Source organism: Leptidea sinapis, chromosome 30 (assembly GCF_905404315.1).
Source record: "Leptidea sinapis chromosome 30, ilLepSina1.1, whole genome shotgun sequence".
Lineage (NCBI taxonomy): Eukaryota > Metazoa > Arthropoda > Insecta > Lepidoptera > Pieridae > Leptidea > Leptidea sinapis.
In genome coordinates this window covers 5,795,618-5,803,935 of record NC_066294.1, presented here as the reverse complement: position 1 = coordinate 5,803,935, position 8,318 = coordinate 5,795,618, and the positions used below count along the sequence as shown (strand labels likewise).

Sequence of the window (8,318 nt, the reverse complement as noted above, 5' to 3'; positions counted from 1 at the left end):
CAATATTGAATACCTCTATTTCTATTCCCATCTCTTGGCTACCAGACTATGAGCCTTTTGATCTATTTGTTAAATTCACAAACCATAATATATCCACACCACTTCCTCTACTATCTATCACTATCGAATCAGAAATTAGGAGATCCATAGGAGAACCAAAGTCACTGACATAGCACAAATGATTCCGAAACTGAAGTGGCAGTGGGCAGGGCATACAGTTCGACGGACAGATGGCTGTTGGGGTAGTAAAGTCCTCGAATGGCGATCACGTACTGGAAGACGCAGTGTTGATAGGCCCCCACAAGATGTTCTGGCGATCTGGTTAACATCGCGGGAATACCTTGGATGAGGGCACTGCAGGACTAATTGTCGTGGAAATCTTTGGGGGAGGCCTTTGTTCTGCAGTGGACGTCTTCCGGCTGATGATGATGACTGCCACTACAATGTTCTCATTTCGTATTCAACTTGGTTGAATTTCTCACTTTGTCTCTAACGTGTAGCATGCATGCTCCTCTGAATGACTCATTGGCATATTAACAAGTCTGAGAACTGTCACAATGTTTCTTCTGCATATCTTTACGGATGCCTCCAACATACATTGATATGTGGAGGACAGCGTAATATTTCATGGAATTTTTTATAAGTATGATGATATAATACTTATCAGGAGACACACGTCCTCTGCTGGGGAGAAAAGGCTCTCCCAAAGATCTAAGCGTCTTATCAAGTGAATGTCATCTCAACTCCTTACTGTGTCTCATAAAAAATAACGTGCAAATCGGTATCTTGTGCGTCTAATTACAAAATGCCTCTGAAAATCCAAGAGAAGCGTTAATAAATCGTGCCATATTCCATAATCAATGGCTCATAGATCGACAAATTGCATTGAAACGTTAAATTTACTGGACAAAATTAGCTGGACGTTCAGCTGATGGTAATTGATACGCCTTGCCCATTACAATGTAGGCCACTCAGGATTATTGAAAACCCCAAAAATTCTGAGCGGCACTACAATTGCGCTCGTCTCATTTGCCCAGTAATTTCACTAACTCCGGCGCCCTTTAGACCGAAGCCCAATAAAGTTTATACATTACTGCTTTACGCCAGAAATAGGCGCCGTTGTGGTACCCATAATCTAGCCGGCATTCTGTGCAAAGGAGCCTCTCTATTTTCACCAGACCTTAATGTTTTACCATAACTGATCACATCAAAACATTATTTTTACTTCCGATAAAATAAATGTATTATTATTTATATTAACTTTTAAAGAAAAGTATCTTAATATAAAGAACACAAAGGACGACCCGCATAAATCAAACTGATCATGACCTGTTAAATACTTTTGTAGTATCGTAAAATATGGCCAGCGAAAGAATAATGTTTGTTATAATAATGCGAAGAGTATGTAGGCTTGAGATTTCCCGCTACGGTGAAGCCTAAAAGAAAACTTGCGCGCGAATTCAGGCAGATAGCGTTCAGTTGAATGTAAGGTTCGGGTGAGCGCGGTAGTAGCAACACTGCTAGGGCTGGCAACTGTTTACGATACGTGAACTTTTCAAGAGATTGTGCTATTAGTAATTTCTATACTCTTTAAAAAACAGCAATACAATTGTTAGTTAAGATGTGAAGTTTGGACATTTATTTAATATTTTTATGTGCAAAGTTCTTGTTTTTCAAGTGCACTGGAATAACTATCATTGTATGTGTTATTTATAAACTTGGATGAATTATACAGGTTAGTAAATTACTAGTTTTAAAATTTTAAGAATCAGCTTTGAAGTGTGATTTGTCTTATTTCTTACACTGTTCTTGATAAGACTAACTTCCATAAATTATATTAAGCTTAATGACTTTAAAGTTAAAATTTCTTTTTAGTTGCAACGTTATAAACAATTAATTCTTATTGTTTATAACGTTGGGTCATTAATATCCCATTTTTTGTAAAATTTGATAGTATTACTAAGTAATAAATTCTAATTCCTCTTCATAAAATTAAATTGTTGTAAAACTAACATTGCCTATGATGTTTTCCTGTTTATATATCATTTTAAATTACGAAGGGTTCTCAAACTTTTTTAAATCTCGATACCGCACTACCTAAGAATATCTTTTCTACAATAGCTTTTTTATTACGGCAACTACCTATTAGATGCTTGTGTACGTGACATCTTAACACTTAATGGCATATTTACAATTTTGTAATATACTCTTCATGTTAGTTACATTGAAATTAATAAAAAACAAATGTATACTCACCGATGATACGTGATCCAAGTGTCTTTCTTATTTCTTGTAGTATTATTTTTACAAAGTTTTACTACGCACCCCGGCATTTTAGTATCAATTATTAGCAAAGTTTAACAGAACATTTATGTCATGTCAACGTCACACATTGTTCGAGACAGGCACGAGTAAGCCCGTACGGCGTAGTATTTGTTGCCGCAATTTGCGACTACGCCTATATACGGTATAAACCTGTAATGTAAGTCTCAATATATTTATATATTTGTCCTCCAATTAGCACGGCAGTGCCACTTTCATTACTTAGACAAAACACTAAACTGAAAGGAAAACTTACAAACAAAAAAGGAATATTAAATAATAATTGAATTAAATATACAATTTCAATGCTCTCCACGTATCTTAGTATTTCAGAAACGGAAGTCCACCCATAATTGAATGGATCCCATTGAGCATTCTTGTCCATATACGATTTCTCAAAAGTATTTTTCAACGTATGATGTGTTTTCATCAAAATTATTGATAAAAACACCATCCTTAAAATCTTGCTTATCGTTTATAATGAAATATTGAAAAACGAAACGAAAAACGTTTATTTACCTTATAATTAGGAAAAACTAACATAATCACCTGGCAATACAGTTTTATGAACTTAATTTTGAACGATTTATAGATTTTTTATTAGATTCTTTTGGTTTGGCAATTGATTGTAAGCGGAATATTCGCTCGGGTCAAAAAGTAAATTAATAATAATAAATAAGCTCACTTATTGATATTATATTATTTTAATGGTGAAAGAATTTTTGTAGTGTTTTGTTTAAGGGAGAGGTGATAAAACCGGTGGAATCTGCTATATTTCTTGACATTACACTAGATTTCAAGTAACTCTTTTGTGGGGCGTTGTATATGCTTTTACAATAAGATCCCAGAAAAAGTTCAAAACAAATGTATTACGAAATTCAAAAGATTGTTAAAAAAAGTTTGTGTGGTAAAGGTTACTTTAACATAAATTACTTAAAGACCGATTGGGAATGGACCGCCCACAGGCTATTAAATAATAAATCTTGTTGTATGATTTTCATTGTAACAATATTTTTATAGAAAAAACGAAGTCCGCTAAGTTTGTTGCGTCCGTTTTCCTCAGGTCTGAGGCATACCTTTTGGAATGAATGATAGTTTTTGATTTTCAAAAAGTGATATTATATCCTATTTTGAATAAATATATTTGAATTTGAATATAATCGGTCAAATGGTTTTTGAGTTTGATCATTACAAACAAAAAAACATACTGGCCAGTTACTTTAAAAATAATCGATTGATCCAAATTAAACCTTCAGTTTCAACTTTGAAATTCAGATAAATATATATTTGTAAGTTTAATTTTTTTTCATTCTACATAAATAGTTATAAAGCATAAGTTTCTCCAAAATTAATAATAATGCCTAGGTAATCGTTGTTTGTAGTACCACTATCTAGGATTAATCTGGGTCAAAACGCAACTATTTCTAGGCTCTGTAGGTCATATAACTAACTGGCCAAATCGCAGAACAATGATTTATTCTTGCCGCTTGCTGAATATAAAAAGAACACATTAAATTTACACAAGTGATTTAGAAACCTTGTTTTCATATTTTATTTTTTTATTATATATTACAATATGTATAGATTTTAGTTTTTAAATTGTTAAAATTACTGTCTTAATCGTAGTAAAATTATGAATGCAGTGGTAGCTTTTAAGTAAATTCACTCTTATCGATACTATTACTATATTTTAAGTTTAAGCATGTATTTAATAATAAAAGTGTAATTTGTTAGTTGCCCAAATAAATAAATAAATAGTTTTTTAATGAATGTTAGTAATATATTGAAAATAAATGCATAATAGAATTGCAGCTTCTAATACAGAAATATTGGTCTTGCTGCTAGCAAATTGAGACGTTTGGTACATTGCGACATAAATCATTGTCCTCAATTACTTGAGGCTGGTTGTACAATGAACACGGGAGATTAGATAACAAATGGCAAATTGTGGGTTTCTTCAGGGCCATCTCTTATGACAGGAATAAATTTACTGCTGTACCCCGCGGACGGACTGTTTTAATCATAAAATATTGCATTTGAAGAGCTTAAGCTGATATATTTCAACTGTTTAAACCTTAAGCCTCCTCTCCACTATCGGCGATGATCGTTATTTATATGATCGTCTGTCATCGGCAAGTAAATCATTGATCATCGTGTAGTGCCTCCTCTCCACAATTGCCGATTATCGTTACTTGTTTGATCGTCTGTCATCGGCAAGTTAATCATTGATCATCGTGTAGTGCCCCATTTCCACTATCGACGATGATCGTTACTTGTATGATCGTCTGTCATCGGCAAGTTAATCGTTGATCATCGTGGAAGCATCCACACCATCGTCCGTTATTATTTATTAAGCGGCAGTCCTTCAAGATGGACGTGGCTTATAGCTGCTACCATTCACTAAATTTCAGTATACCTACAATTATTTTGTCAATTTAGTTGAACGTTTGTTTTGATGTAATAACTTTTTTAATAAAATTGGTGAGCGATTATAAACCTCAAAGTAACGATAAATATCTGACCGTCGTACGACGTCGATAAATATTGTACCTATATATTTACCTTTATTAATAACTTTGTGATAGTTATGTTTGGGATTCTATATTTCTGGGTAGTTCTATGAATTTAAATGTTACTTTATTTGACTGCCCAGTAGTCATTTTATCGTACACGCGCTATGTAAATAAAAGGAAAACAAAACAACGCCGCGACGACGAGGCCAAGTACGAACGGCTTCCCTTACTGTCCAGTGTCCTCCAGTGAATGAATGACTGGAGATCGTGTGGACACGCCCACGCAATTACACGCGAATTCCCTTTGATGCGTGCCCGATATACTGACAAGTTAACTCGAGCGGTTGGCTTAGAGTGAAAGAGCGCTCGGACAAAACCGAAAGGTGGCGGGTTCGTTTCCCGCGTCGTCCATAAATTTTGGTTGCAAATTTAATTTGTAAAATTAATTCCAGAAGTGAGGGACAGTATTAGAAAAAATGTTTAGTTATACGATACAAAAAACTACGTTTAAAACAAAATAGCTTCAAAAACTCAAAATAGCTTAATAGATATTTTATTACCTCTTATGCAAATCTTATACCTTTAATATTAATAAAATACTATTATTTGTATGTGTTACCTATTGATAGGGTTTAAGTCGGTGCCAAGCCAAATGTAATAGCAGGTACCTACACTCGCCATGAACGTTTGAAGAACGTTTGTTAGATATTAATGACGGGTAGCCTAAGACCCACTTCTCCGCAAACGGGTTAATAGTAACAATGTATAAACAAACTAAATGAAAACTTGAAGAAATGTTCATAAAATGAACACTAGTGGACCAAATGGCAAACATTCCGCATGAAACTAAAGATGAATCACGAAAATCGGATCATAAATCTCAGCGCAATACACAAATATATACCACTCCAATTGAGAACCTCCTACTTTTCGAAGGCGGTTACTTACTATAATCAAATAACCTCAAAGCGATATGTTATACTGTGTACAAGCTATCTATGGCTTTTTGTCCTCTTATCTTGAACATAAGTACAATGGGTTCGTTAATCGAGTAAGCAGAAGACATATTACAAAGACGCTGTGCTCTTCGATCCCACAGACATTTTAATCGAATTGTTCTCCCGTTGTAGAGAGACAAATAGACATTTAATGTACCTTTGACATTATTATTACGTTTAGAATTGGAACTCACTGAGTGCAGTCCGAGTAAGGGAAACACTTTAAATATAAGCAATAGGTATTGTGTTTTGTTTTAATGAAGTGCGCAAAATTTTTGTTTTTTTTTTGATGTTATACCCAATATATGGTAAGTTGCTATATTTGAAATACATCTAGACTTTAGATATTTAGTGGGAGGCTCTATTGCACAGGACGCCCGCTAGAGTACCACAACGGTGGCTATTTCTGCCAAGAAGCAGTAATGTGTAAGCATTACTGTGTTTCGGTCTGATGGGCGCCGTAGCTAGTGACATTACTGGGCATTTTAAATGAGTCTAACATCTTATGTCTCAAGGTGACGAGCGCAATTGTAGTGTGTCTCAGAATTTTTGGGCTTTTCAAGAATCCTGAGCGGCACTGCGTATCAATTACCATCAGCTTGCATTTTTATTGCAATATTACAGCATTGTCATATAAAATTGTGTGTGTAAAAAAATAAAACAAAATATGAATAATTTATGCATGGTCTTATAGCTTGTTATAATAGCTTTCAGAAACATTCATTGAAATTATCCTAACTATAAGCATTATTTTGCTACACTACACTTTAGCGCGTGTAAAATTTTCGCGCCAAAATGCTCGGTACTCAACCTTTTTTTTATTTTAGTTTAAATCTATTGCGTTGGTTCAGTTCATACTTACAAAATCGTGTTCAGTCTATTGTTATTAATGGGCATCTTTTCTCCCCCTGCCGTAACCTCATCGGGCGTCCCTCAAGGATCTATCCTAGGACCATTATTATTTGTACTCTTCATAAATGATATCTCAGCTTGTTTCAAACATTGCAATTTCCTTTTATATGCGGATGACTTAAATATATACTCCTGTGTTGGCGATCAAAATGATTTAAAATTAATACAGTTTGATTTAATGAGATTTGAAGAATATTGTAACATAAATAAACTTTTTTTGGCCCTTAGCAAATGTATTCATGTGACATTCACAAGAAATTTAAATATATTAACAACGAGTTTTCAACTAGGTGGCTACATTCTTAACTCAGAAAAAACCGTCAGAGACCGTGGTGTGTATCTAGATACAAAACTTACTCTTGATTTGCATGTAGAAAATGTACTTAATAAAGCTTAACGAATGCTAGGTTTCAGTTCTAATCTAAAAATCTTATTATTTCTGTTTTCTACATTCTAGTTTTACAATTATATAGCTTACTTTTACCAAGTTTTACTTACCTTTGCTGCGATTACCTTTTATTGTAAATTGTACGTGTACGCTTGCATCTAAGCAGATGTCGCTTTTATCTTTAACATTATATTCTCAGTGAGATGTCCCAAGGGAATAATTGTAATTATATTAGTTAGTTATAATTTGTATATGTATTTAATCTTTTGTTTCCGTTTTTGTCTCCAATAAAGTAAAAAAAATAAGTAAATCGAAGCTTAGAAGGATCGGATCGCGAAAGATAAAAACAGCCACATCTTAAGCCACAACTATGCAGATGATCTTTTAAACTATTATAGGAAGATTATACCATAGCACTTAATATGAAGTGATCTAACTCCTCTTTCTGTGACTTTTAATTTTATTACCTAGTACGCTACTAATACTAATATTATGTTCGCAATACAAACAACTCCTGGGGTGGGGTATAGAACTCATCAGCTAGGTAAGAAATTGTAAATAATTACTATAGGTTTCTATTTATAATATAAGATTATACAGTATGTTAAAAAAACCCTGTACAATAAGTGACACGGCAATGAAGTTGAATACGGACACCATTTGAAATAATATCAAAATCCCTTAGATTAAATGTAACAATAAAAAGAACATTTCATATTAAATGTTTACAAAATTCTTGAGAAACCCTGACATTTATTTCATCAGTAAACTAAGGTAATCGCCCTGGCCTCGCTCCAATGTCATATACCTAGCATCAGATGTTTAATATAAAACTTTCGTTTTGACTAACGCCCGCCCGCTGCCTGCCCATCTTCTCAGGGTACATGAATGAAATGGGTGTGGGCGGGTAAAAATTAAAAAGGTCCGCTGGCAGACGTGTCCAATCTTTTACAATTGGATACGTTCATATTTTTTATTTAAAGTGCTTACTTCCTGAAAATCAATATTTGTTTGTTCTCACTATTTGATACGCCTCAATATATAGTACAGGATTTTTAACACCCTATATAATATTTATGTTCCTCCTCATGTGGTTCTGAAAAGCTAAATTCGCCCTTATTAGGCATTTATATGATTCATTCCCCTAAACAAATATGATTAATTAGTGATTCAGGATACAAGCAT

General features: G+C 33.8%; 1 protein-coding gene across 2 annotated transcripts in view; it reads left to right on the top strand.

The window, feature by feature from the left end:
• The first annotated feature begins 1,498 nt into the window (after positions 1-1,498).
• LOC126973889 (neuropeptide CCHamide-1 receptor-like) overlaps positions 1,499-8,318 on the top strand; it is a 51,147-nt gene continuing 44,327 nt past the window's right edge. For both annotated transcript variants that reach the window (XM_050821250.1, XM_050821251.1), the window contains exon 1: positions 1,499-1,735. The gene's annotated coding sequence lies outside the window, so the exon portion shown is untranslated. The remainder of the gene's footprint in view (positions 1,736-8,318) is intronic.